Source organism: Lethenteron reissneri, unplaced genomic scaffold (assembly GCF_015708825.2).
Source record: "Lethenteron reissneri isolate LAM-NWPU_2019-01 unplaced genomic scaffold, ASM1570882v1 scaffold_115, whole genome shotgun sequence".
Taxonomy (NCBI): Eukaryota; Metazoa; Chordata; class Hyperoartia; order Petromyzontiformes; family Petromyzontidae; genus Lethenteron; species Lethenteron reissneri.
Window position 1 is genome coordinate 231,763 of NW_026890838.1, and position 13,975 is coordinate 245,737.

The 13,975-nt window shown below is 47.1% G+C and overlaps 1 pseudogene; it reads left to right on the top strand.

Moving 5' to 3' along the window:
• Positions 1-3,229: 3,229 nt before the first annotated feature.
• The window catches only part of LOC133361589 (zinc finger protein 721-like), a 47,240-nt pseudogene continuing 36,494 nt past the window's right edge, over positions 3,230-13,975 (top strand).

Consider the following 13,975-nt stretch of genomic DNA (forward strand, 5'->3'; position numbering starts at 1 on the left):
TAAGTGTTGGGTAGACCTGTAACCAAAAGCATGAGACACGGTTTCCCAATGTTTATTTCAATTGTTTAGTTTTTAGTTGATTTGGAATACAGTACTTATTTAAATTGTGATGTAAATTTTAGTTGACGTTTACCTAACGCCATTACTTGGGTAAGGCTTAAGTATTGAATATCGCGTTTTTAGCTGTCGCGTGGCACTTTCCAAGAACGTAACCTCCGATATTCAAGGGGCGGCTGTATTTTCTGTCGATCGAGTACAGCAAGGGAGTACGGATTTTTACTAGAAACTAGATCTCTGCATTCTTGATGTAATTAAGGCCTATGGTACCATAAAGAGGCTTGGTGCTTTGGGTTCCTTGATTTCGATGTCTCTGCCTCTGCTCATATTCATTGAGGATTTTTATGATTTTGGGCAGGCCCATCTAAAGGTGCGTGACCAGGAGTTGGAACCATTTCCTGTTCAACTCGGCTTGTGACAGAAATTCACTCTGCCCCAATGCATTTCATTTGTAATGTGAGGTTACACCTGGATGATGATAATTGGCTCTGCTGGCTTCAGCCCGCAACCAATGGGGAGTCGAGTTAGGGGCGTGGCCCTGGAGCCGTACATTAGCTTCGGGAAAGTTCCAGGGGTGTGGCTGAGGATTGGCTGCGGGGCATCACGTGGGCCAGGGATTTAAAGGAGCGGAGAAGCCACGCTGGTGCCGTGGTCCGGAGCCTGCCACGTAGCGGGCCCCGCAGTCTCTCTCGCTGTCAGCCAACAGCGTGAAGGAGCAAGGGAACTGGAGGAACGAATGTGGTGGAAGCTGTGAACGAAACTGAATAAATAATTCTCAATTCACGATGTCGTCTCAACGGGGTTTATTACACATCACATAGCATCTTCAATAATTATGTAGTTTGAGAAGCTCACAATGGCCGTATAAATAAATTGCATTCGTCGCGGTTAAAAATAATATGCTTATCGATGACTGGTTATAGTTAAGGGATTATACTGGTAGGAACGAAGTGAACCAGCCTACAATAGATTATATCGTCCGTCCGTCCGATGTCCGATTACGTGTAGCAACATCGCCCCCTACTGCAAACACTTGGCAGGACCCTACAAAAACCTTTAGACTCAGTGAGGCTTTCCTGGCTAAACCAGTGTAACATTCCCTTATAATTACCTGAGATAGTTTAAAATTAACTCACAGCGGCCTAAAGCCTAGAACTAAGCCTCAAACTCTCCCTTCGTATCGTACCCCCGCCATTTCATTTTATTATAGCCATTCATTTGTTCGTTCCTACCAGCCCACCCCGCAGGGACCTGTTTCCCTGCTGGTCAGCCCTGTTGCATCTGCTGATGATCTGGTAATTCTACTCAATGAGATGGCTGGCTGAGGTGTCATCTCTTGTTTTGCCGGACACACAGTAACATTAACAACAACCGCCATTCGCCACTAAGTGGCGGTCACGTCACCATGGCGCTTGTGCCAGGCTATGTGCACGGGGTAGACCCAGGTGCCATGGGTCGACTGACTCAGTTGACTGGCCGATGCACCATCTGTACCCCCGACTGTGCCAACACACAGTGTACACACACAGTGTACACACACACATTGTATACACAGTGTACACACACACACAGTTTGTACACACACACAGTGTACACACACAGTTTGCACACACACAGTTTGTACACACAGTGTACACACACACAGTGTACACACACACAGTTTGTACACACACAGTGTACGTACACACACACACAGTGTGTACACACACTGTGTACACACACACACATTGTATACACAGTGTACACACACACACAGTGTGTACACACACTGTACACACACACAGTTTGTACACACACACAGTTTGTACACACAGTGTACACACACAGTGTATAAACACACACAGTTTGTACACACAGTGTACACAGTGTACACACGGTGTACACACACAGTGTACACGCACAGGGTACACACACACAGTGTACACACACACAGTGTACACACACACAGTGTACACACACACAGGGTACACACACAGTGTACACGCACAGGGTACACACACACAGTGTACACACACACAGTGTATACACACAGTGTACACACACACAGGATACACGTACAGGGTACACACACACAGTTTGTACACACACAGTGTACACACACACAGTGACGTCACCACTCATTAACTCGTCGGCATGAGACGCCAGGGAAAGCTGTTCCCCGTTAGTGACGTCATGTCACCAAGATATTCGATCCCACCCCCTCAACCGCGCGTTTGACTGGCGTTTCATTAACATAATTTATTCATAAAAACCGTCGCTATTTCATTGCGACGGGTTCAGTAGCCAAGGCCAATCACCCCACGTGGGCCCGGCTCATTAACATAATTTATTCAATTACACCGCTGCTCGTTGGGGGAGGGGATTGTGTGGTGAACCCCGCTAGTGACGTCATGTCACCTCCTGCTGCCGCGTGACGTCACGATATATCCGGAAGCTGCTGCACCGCGCGCGCGCTCACTGAGATCCGAGGTGAGAAGTTGACATCGTGGTGGTTGTTGTTGTTGTGGTGGTTGTTGTTGTGGTTGTTGTCGTGGTGGTTGTTTTTGTTTACCCAGGTAGAGCCTCGCTCTCTCTCGTAGGGATATCAATTGAGTAGCAGCGAGGATGGAATCGATGTCCAGGTTGGAACATTACAACGCGGGGCCTAGCCATGCGGGGCCTTGCCTCCTGCCCTCGCCTGATTGCATTTGCTTTAATTCTCTGCTTAAGTTCAATTTGTCTTCATCTGGCTCACTACTTTGAATTTTTTTTCTTTAAAATATTTCTACAGTTTTTTTTGTCCTACCAGGTCAAGCCGACTTCAGCTGCTATAGCGCTCTTGTTTTCAGAAGCGACCAGCTCACAAAAAGTGGCTTATCCAAGGTTTCACTGTAATTTGTTTGTGTGTGATATATTGTACTAGGGTGGCAAGATGTCAACTACCTCACATGGTATGCAGAATGTCGTGGGTTCGATTCCAACCCTGACGCATTTATAATTGCAGTTTATATGTTTTATTTTTTCTCTCTCCCTGTTGTGGCATTGATTTTTCTCCACATTTAGAAACATGCATTTTGAGAATTTTGCTGGAAAACATTTCCATATTATAACCCACAATGTTGAGCTATCATTTGTGTCCAGGTCGATTCTGAAAAATAACTATGCAGCTCAGTGGGCCTCACCTGGTAAAATAAAAATATGGTACTGTGTTTGAGGGTTTTTCAATTTAATTTTTTATTTAGCAGTTAAAGATTATGTTTCAGGAGGGTCCTGCATTGGACTGTTTGACCACCTCCAAATATATCTTGAGTTTAGGTTTGGGAGAAAAACGGAAAACCCAGTGGAACACCAATGCTGACGGTGACGGCCGACGCCAGGATAGCGACCACGGGCTCGAAGCTAGGGCAACCCGGCTCTTGTCCCAAGAAAGGAATCCGCTCCCCGCTGCCCTCCACGGTGGCTGCACGCTGATCCCCAACTTTTTCAGGAGGTCGGTACCTGCAATACACTCGTGGCATAACACGCTCGACACGTATAACTCCTGGTTACACACCTGGTGTCCGAGGCGACCCTTAAGGGTGACCCTCCCCAGCAGTCCCATCCCAGTTTCACTTGCAGTGTGCAGCGCACGATCCGGGGCCTGTAGGCGGCTCACTTCAACCCCGACCACGCTGCCGTGTGTTGCACTCAAGAGTGACGTTACCGCTCCCCGTGTCCAGCAGAATCCGGGTACGCCGCCTGTTCACCTGCCCTTCCACGAGCGACGTGGCCCCCATTATTCCTGCCACCAGCTCCCGCAGCCAGTCACTCACAGTCGCCGCATTCTGGGGTGTTGTTGTCGGCATCTGCGTGGGGGTCACTCGCTCACCATTATCACGACAGTTTATTTGTGTTGGGACCACGTGGATTGCACTCCTCTGTGGTCCCCTCTTTAGGGAGGCCTTTGGTGTTTAACCCTGGTGCTTCACTCACGCGGGCGATCTGGGGACTGTCTCTCACGAGATGCCCCCATTGGTCGCATAGATAGCACGCACGGGGAAGGGCGGTGGCTCCATAAGAGGCCTCTTTCCCACTCCCCCTTACCCTCCCAGTGCGCATTTGTTCGAGTTCTGCCTCTTATTGAGATACTCGCCTGGTTAGTCCCCCGACCATGGAGCGCAGCCCTCCCACCTCGGACTGGACTATCTCCGCTGTGGACTGCAGCTTGGTCACATTCAGGTGTACTTGGGTTACCTCCCCGCATACTTGGGTTACCTCCTCGCGTACTTGGGTCTCATGGCCTGCGTTATCTCCTATGCCGGTCTGTATCCCTGCCACCCATCCTGGGGTTGTCTCACGGGATCCCGGAGGCTCCCTCGTCCCCCCCCCCTCACCTCCTCCTCTGGAAGAAGACTTGCAATGGTTCTATCCCGTCCCAGCCGTCGGAATTCCGCACGCTCGCGAGCAAATCTCTCACACACACGCGTGCACGGCAAGGGTGTTAAATGGGGGATATGGGCAGTTCGCATCTGGCTGCCACCCCGTTGTGCTTGTCAGATAATGCTGAACTTTCTCGGTGGCGAGGTCATCTATGAACTCGGCAGTGTATCCCAGGCGTGCGCTCTGTGTTAGCAAGCGTGATTTATTTTCATGCGTGCTCACTGAGATCCGAAGTGAGAAGTTCACATCGTTTTCGTGGTGGTAGTTGTTGTTTACCCAGGTAGAGCCTCGCTCCTTCTCTGTCTTGTAGGGAGGCCACTTTGGATTGCACCACTTTTCGATTTCACATTAACATGCTAATTTATTACGTTAACATCACTTGCCCCGGCCACTTCTTTATGACCCTTGGGCTACACCCATTTCAAACCTTCTAAAACAGTCTGCCTCAGCAGCAGACCATTCATTTTCTATCAGAGTGTTTTTGTTTGCATTCTGACCACAAGTATTGTGGTTAATGCACACATGATTCCTTGTAAAAGGTTTCAGTTTGGTGTTTTAACATCTTAACACCTGTTTTGTTGCCAGAAAAACGGGGAAAACCTGTTCTCATATTTTGGTACTGGCAAAGGTTCCATGATGAAATATTGCAGTATATTAGAGGTGAGCCGTGCGTGTGCAGAGAGGACAGTAAGGAGTCGGAAGTGAATGAATTTTGTGGCAAAAATGCAGGCCTGATAATATGTAAGGATAATGTGGTAAATGAGAAAAAATATAGCAGCAGCGGGGTGTTGGAGTGTGCAGGTGTTACAGGTGTTGAAGGTGAACAGGTAAGCTAAAAATTGCGTGAAAACATAATAACTTACCCTTGAGTACACATGGAAAATATGGGGTGTGTAGGTTTCATAGTGTTGGCGCAATTTGGTTCTCAAAAAAACACAGGAAGTCTGCTTCATTTGTATACATTTACTAGCGATAAGTACCCGGCATTGCTTGGGCGAAAAAGGAAGATACACACATGGACTTACACACATACATTGACCCACACACATAGAAACACATCAACTTAGACACACACACACAAATATGGTTAAATCCAGGAAAGGATCGTTAGCAGGCCAGCCTAAATGTTTCTAACTGGCGAAGATGTTCCATTAGGGGGGTGCATGTTTCGCAAGCGTAGAGAAGGGAGGGAATTACCGTGGCCGAGAAGACCTGGAGCTTCATGCGGAGCGAAAGACCAGGTAGCTTCCACACAGCATTACGCAACTGATGAAAAGATAATGCCGCTCCACTGATTTGGAGTGAGACCTCTGCTGTTAAACCGGAGCCGGTCATGAGCACACTGGGCAGGTATTGGAATCTCGGCAATCTCTCCACAACTGCCGCATCACCAATTGTGAGTTGTGGGGGTGGATTGTTCGATGGTACAAAATACGCAGGCAGGTGCTTAGTTTTGGTGGGGCTAATGGTAAGGCCCCACCTCTTAGTGGCAAGCTCCAGGTTCAGCCGCAGTGAGCAGCAATCACTAGAGCATCGGCATACATAACATGGTTGAGCAATAGGGAGGCATCCCTTGACCGCACCCGGGCATCGATCAACCTCCCATTGTATCTGTACCATATGGTAATTCCTCGGGAACAGCCATTGAAGTCTTCACCAACTACGTGGTAAAAAGATATGTTAAATAATGTGGAGCCAGAGGACATTCCTGTCACACCCCAAGGTGTAGAGGGAATGGCTCTGACTGACAGCCACGTAGTTTGACGCGGGGCCGCTCACCAACATGAAGGTCCTTAAGGATCGTGAGCAAAGTTTGAGGGACTCCGAAAGCATGAAGAACAACCCAGAGGCCAGGCCTACTGATGGTATCATAGGCCTTGAGCAGGTCAATAAAGCACATACATTCACTCACATACACACATGGACCTACAGACACGCAAAGAAATGGACTTACACTGACTGACATGGAGCCATGCACACAAAGCGACTAACACAGACGGCCATGGACTGACACACAGACATATCGACTCACACACACAAAGACATGGACTTACACACACACATATGGACTCACACACGTATAGACATGCACTTTAGATATACACACATGGAGTTACAAACACATATATCGACGTACACACATACAGTGACTCACACACATCGACTCACACACAGACATACGTGGACTCACAAACACATTGATGTAAACACACATGTACTTACACACACTTATCGACTAAGACACACACACATGGACTTACACACACTTACAAAGACTGACACACACATTTCCCTACACACCCATAGACATATGGACTGTGACACACAGACATCTACTTTAGATACACACACATGGATTAACACACACACACATCGACTTACACACATAGACACACAAACGCACATTGACTTACACACTCAGATGGAGCCATGCACACACATCGACTCACACACACACACGCATTGACTTACACACATACACATCGAGTGAAACACACACGTATGGACTTACACACACATGTGGACTAAAACACACACAGCGACAGATACGCACACAAATGGACTGACACACACACAAACAATTGTACGTACACACACACGGGGCATTGTCCGTTTCAAAAAGACAGACACACACACATGGACCCACACGTAGAAACCCATCGACTTACACGCACACAAACACAAATGGACTCACACACACAGACATCGACTTTAGGCACACGCATGTAGTTTCTGCACACGAACATTATAATAGTAATAGAGTATTAAGCAACTTATTAGTTTAATAATAGTAAAGAATGAAGACGAAGTTGTTATGTGTACACAAACATTATCATTGTAATATTTGTAAATGTATTTGTTTAATAATAGAAAGCAATAAACCTGAGTTGTTAGCGAAAGATTGAATAAAATAGTACTTTACATTGGCGTAGTAACGCCTCGTCCCGTGCAGAGCCCGCGTCCTCGCCAGATTGGCAAGCCAGAGGAGGTGAGATATTGCCAGGCTGCGGGCTGGGCCACTACCCTCGCCCCCCCACCATCCGCCCGCCCTCGCCAGAATAATACTATGTAAGCGCTTAAATAACATTAAATTAATATCTAAGGACTTTATATCAGTAACTGCACGCATTGGGGGTGGCGGGGGGAAGAGGACATCACACTGTGAAGAGAAATCGGCAGCGTGATGTGTATATCTATTCCTTGTTAAATGCGTAAAATAAAATGTCCCCGTGAGCTCGAGTGAACGCGCACCACTTGACAGGGTCCACCCCCCCCCCCCCCCCAACGCAATTAGCGTCACTTGGTACGGTCGATGTGGCGCAATAAGTAAATAATTAATCATAAAAACGGCACAAATGTGTTAATTAAACTACTTTAAAGTTTACGGATTGGAAAACGGAATAGCCTATTCCCACCGCGGGGCTTAGGGCGTGCCGCCTGTAAAAAAAATTTCTACGTTCAGCCCACCGTCCGAGAGCCAAACCCCCCGCAAGCGCGAGCACGCGAAGACTTTTATATACAAGACTAGCAGAAGTACCCGGCGTTGCCCGGGTGAAAAATATATTTCTTAATAACCTTACATATATATACAGATACTAAGGTATTGTCAAAGCCCGGTGGGCTTTGACAATACTCACCACTCACCCTCACCACTCACGCTTACCACTCACCCTCACCACTACCACTCACCCTCACTAATCACCCTCACCACTCATCCTCACTGCTCACTAATCACCCTCACCACTCATCCTCACTACTCACCTTCACCACTCACCTTCACCACTCACCCTTACCACTCACCCTCACCACTCATCCCCACCACTCACCCCTAACCATTCACCCTCACTACTCACCATCACCACTTACCCTCACCACTCACCCTCACCACAAACCCTAACCACTCACCCTCACCACTAACCCTCACCACTCACCCTCACCACTAACCCTCACCACTCACCCTTACTACTCACCACTCAACCTCACCACTCACCCTCACCTCTCACCCCTCACCATCACCACTCACCATCACCACTCACCCTCACTACTCACCATCACCACTCACCCTCACCACTCACCCTCACCATTCACCACTCACGCTCACCACTCACCACCACCAATCACCCCTCACCACTAACCCTCACCACTTACCCTCACCACTCACCCTCACCACTCACCCTCACCACTCACCCTCACCACTAACCCTCACCACTAACCCTCACCACTCACCCTCACCACTCACCCTCACCACTCACCCTTACTACTCACCACTCAACCTCACCACTCTTCCTCACCACTCACCATCACCACTCACCCTCACCCCTCACCATCACCACTCACGCTCACCACTCACCCTCATCACTCACCCTCACCACCACCACTCACCCTCACCACTCACCCCTCACCACTAACCCTCACCACTCACCCTCACCACTCACCCTGACCCCTCACCCTCACCACTCACCCTGCCTACTCACCACTCAACCTCACCACTGACCACTCACCCTTACCCTCACTACTCACCCTCACCACTCACCCTCACTACTCACCCCTAACCACTCACCCTCACTACTCACCATCACCACTTACCCTCACCACTCATGCTCACCACTCACCCTTACTATTCACCACTCACCCTCAACATCAACACTCACCGTCACCACTCACCCTCACCACTCACCATCACCACAAATCCTAACCACTCACCCTCAGCACTCACCCTCACCATTCACTCTCACCACACCCTCAGCACTCACCCTCCCCACTCACCACACACCCTCACCACTCACGCTCACCACTCACCACTCAACCTCACCACTCACCCTTACCATTCACCCTCACCACTCACCCTTGCCACTCACCCTCACCACTCACCGTTACTACTCACCACTCAACCTCACCACACACCTTCACCACTCACCCTCACCACTCACCCTTACTATTCACCACTCACCCTCAACATCAACACTCACCACTAACCACTCACTGGTGATGGTGGTACCTGCTATGACTACAGCAGTGCATATTGTGGTGGTACCTGGTATGATTACAGCAGTGCATACTGCTGTGGTGGGACTTGCTATGATTACAGCAGTGCATACTGACTGATGGTACCTGCTATGATTACAGCAGTGCATACCGACTGTGGTGGTACCTGCTATCACTACAGCAATGCATACTGTGTTGGTACCTATGATGACAGCAGTACATACCGAGTGTGGTGGTACCTGCTGTGATGACAGCAGTACATACCGAGTGTGGTAGTACATATATTACATACACAAATACAAAAAGTTTAATGTACGTAAAAAGTATTTGTGTATTAATTTAACGTGTTTAGGAGAATAAAAACTGTAATACTAAATAAGCAATGGAACTGTGAACCCAAATGATGGACCACATAATAAGCCAGTGTGGTTTCCATCTCTTCAATGTAGGAATAACAGGACTTGCATAAGCTCTCTCCTGAAGGCCTTTCGTTGCCAGCAGACCTGAACATTGACATTTAGCTCTCCAAAAGTGCCATACGCAAGAAGACAAACAGAAACATGTATTTAATTGTAGTTAACATTTATTTAGTGCCTTTTTATACGACTCTTGACTCAGGTTCAACCGCAACAAACCAAAACATTAACAAAGAACATCTTAAAGTGACGACGCGCGACAAAAACATCCAGGAAAAAACTGCTAAATCTTCCTGAAAAAACTCCGTATATCAACGCTGTGCGCAAAAATCCCAGTGGGATGCAAGTCTAACAATAACAACCATACAACAATTTAGATTAAAGTTATCAGGCTAACTCTGTACTACTACATAACATGTACATGCCTTTGTCTTTTATCGAGTCCAATGAGTCGTAAGTAGATGGTCAATGGTAGAAAAACACGTATTTATTTGTACTATAGTAAGGCACTGCAAAAAACACAGACTATATAACTTGTAATAGGAAAAAGGGGGAAATGGGGAGAAGGGAAGTAGGGCAGGTAAGATCCGAGGCGAAGGAACAACAGCGCACGGGCGGTGCCGCAAACAACCGCTGACTGCAAGATCGCCGACAGGTAAAACTGCCACTTTTTGCTGACCAACCCCCCCCTATCAAAGAGCTTCTTTGTAAACAATATTTCTGGTCCTGCCTGCTGGTGCAAAGTAATGTAAATAGTTTTCACTGCCTACATGAGAGCATCCAACATAAAGTTGGCCATGAGAAAAGCACCGAGTTCCCAAATTCAGTCCCACCACTTTTAAAGATTGTCCTTGTGCCTTGTTAATGGACATGGCAAAGCTGAGCTGGATGGGGAATTGAAGCATCTTAAATTCAAAGACTGTGTCATTTGGGATTATAGGTATGCGAGGGATAAAGACGTCCTCACCTTTAGAATTGCCTGTAATAATTGTAGCTTTGATAACATTACAATATAATTCTGTAACAATTAACCTTGTGCCATTGCATAGTCTAGGTGGGTCCAAGTTTCTCAATAGCAAGACAGGTGCCCCAATTTTTAGTAGCAAGTTGTGTGGTGGTACACCCGGGAGCTGCAGAGAATTCAAGAATTCAACTGGATAGTGAACAATTTGATCATGGTCCAACACTGTGTCAATAGATTTGTAGGACTTGCTCTCTCCAGATAATGTCTGCAACAACATGGAATTTATTCTGTGAACGGCATCATTTTTTGGAGCCAAAATGGCCCTCTCCTCTAGCCAGACAACATCTTGAAAGTGTTGTTGCATGTTTGGGTACACTTTTTCCTCCAGTTCCTCTTCCGAAGTGGAAAGGATGCCTTTAGACATGGTGATAAGTCCATCTGTGCCGTCAGCAAGAATTCTGCCATTTCCAATATCAAGGAGAGCTTCAGCAAAGTTTCCTGCCTCTTGGTCTCCATGGAGATATACACGCATGTTTGTAGTTAGTCTCAGTTTCATTACGTGCCTCCAGAGGAATGAAGACTTGATGCAGGCATTTAACTCATCAGCTTTGGTCCCTCGAAGTACCACAGGCAAGGTTTGTCGGAAGTCACCAGCCATAAGAAAAGTTACACCACCCATAATCCTGGAATTGTTGCGGAGGTCCTGCAAAGTTGTGTTGACAGCCTCAAATGCTCCCTTGTGGGACATGGTGCATTCATCCCACACTATTAATTCACAATTTACCAGGACTTGTGCAAGGGCAGTCCCCTTTGAAATATTGCAAACGGGGTTTTCTTGTCGGGATAGATCTAATGGAAGCTTGAATGTGGAATGGGCAGTTCTTCCTCCAATAAGCAGAGTCGATGCAATCCCTGACGATGCACAGCCAGAGCAATTTTCTGCCTCTGGCGAACCTTAGCCAGGAGCAGGTTGAGAACAAAGGTCTTCCCAGTACCGCCAGGTGCATCAAGGAAAAACATGCCTCCATTTTTAGACTTAATGTCTTCCAAGATTTTCCTGTAGGCTTCTCTTTGTGCATCCATCAGCTTTGGTTCATTCTCCTCAATAAATTTAAGAAGCTCTAAACCATCATAGGATATTTCACGTACGATCTCTTGGGCAAGGGCATGCAGGTTGTCCCTGGAGGGTGTTGGTAGTCCGAAAGCGTTGAGGTCTTTTCCACCAATGGAGCGAAGTTTGTCTTCAAGGAGGATGAGGGCCTGGTTAAAGATGACATCAGAAAAGGTCACCTCGAGGTTGGGATTTTCTTGTTGAGCTTTGTGGAGGATGTCCTCACTCATGCCCTCTTTGTATTTTTCCCAGAGTCCCCATGGGGTTAGATGGGCTGCAAACTTGAAGAATTATGCAGAAGAGCAATCTGAGTTGAGAAGGGGACTGACTAACAGAAGCTTCTGTCATAGCTTTATCAAGATGCTGATCATCCTCAAGAATTCCACGAAGATTGCAAGCTTCCCTGTATTTTTCACAAACAACTCCTTCCACTGTTTTGAGGTCTTGGAAAGATTTTGGCCCTTTCACAACATGGAGAAGCATTCGCAGAAAGTAGCACTCCTGATTGTTGGGATGAACTGTGTTAACTCTTCCCAAGGCATCAGATTCACCGTCACCAGCACGTCGCTTCCATTTCTTTTGAGCAGTCCACGTATAGTAGGAGGGAACTTTATGGTAGAGCAGGTTGGCAGCAAATGGGTCACTTTGGCACAAAACAAAAAACGCCATCAGGGTTGTATCTTGTGGAGCCAGGGCCTGTTCTTGGGCATTTCCTTCGGTGAAGTAGATGCGTTGACCATTTTCGAGGTGAACTGCCAAATGGACCACTGTGGGGGAACGCTCATGGATGGGGAAGCCAAGAATTCTCCAAATGGCCTCATTGGTGCTGATGTATCTTCCTTTGACAAAAAGCTGAACTTCATCCACACTTTGCCCCTCTTTTTGTAAGGCAAATACGGCCATGTCAGACCCTTTGTTGATGTATTTGCAAACATATTTGATGGCTTTCACAGAATTGCAGAATTCCACATTAATGTGGGCCTCAAATATCTTTCAAAGAAGAGGGCAGTAGGGAACGATCCACTGGTTGTCAACCTTCATTTCAGAGTTAGTGCCAGGTCTGAGCTTTGTTTCAAATCCACCATCTTCTATATTTTTGCGACGATATAGAGGATAGCCATCATGCCCTGCCTGAGTTTCTTTCAAAAAGTTTATTGGATACTTCTTGGTACACTTGCGGTCTTGCATACATGGCGATTTTGGATTGAACTCCCCACATGGGCCATGGACCATTTGCTTGCAGACCACATCAAATAGGGCAGGGTCTTGATTCGGGTCGGGTAGCTCAGCACAGATGATTGAGTCAATGGCATTTGCATGAATTTTTTCCCTCATCCATAGCAATATGTGAGCATGAGGAAGACCACGTTTTTGCCACTCAATTGTGTGCAAGTTACATCTTGTCTTCCCAAAGACGCCACCTTCCTTTGTAGTAATGAGCCTCATGAGTTCATCTACTTTGAGTTTAAACACCCTTGCAATGATGTCATGTCTCTCTGTTGGCTTTTGGTTTTGATAAAGCTCAACCTGGATCTCCTTCCATTTTGGATTGCAAGTGAAGGTGATAAAGAGATTGGGCCTGCCAAATTGCCTGATATAGGTCATGGCATCTTGAGTCCTCTCGTGCATGTATCTTGGGCCACCTGTGAAGGATGAAGGCAAGATAACTAATCTCCCCACATTCTGAACGTTTGCATCTCCGTCGGCATTGATAGCGTCCCTGAGATGAACATACTGTTCTACACGTAGGCGTTTTTGATTGAGTTGAATGTAAAGAAGGCGCTCACTCTCAATTTTGGCATACTCGTCAACAACATACTGGTGAAAGAGGTTGGCGCACCTCAATATGTGATTTCCGCCTTCCCTGTCCATGATCATGAAGGAATAGAAGTCCTTAGAGGAGACAGTTTTTCGAGGATGACTTTGTCCAGTTGCTTTTATAATTTGAGGAATCTGGATGTGGTACCCATCTTGCCCTTGCCACAGTATAATGGGGTATTGTAGGGCATCATATGCTCTGTTTGTCTCAGGAATTCGTTTGAT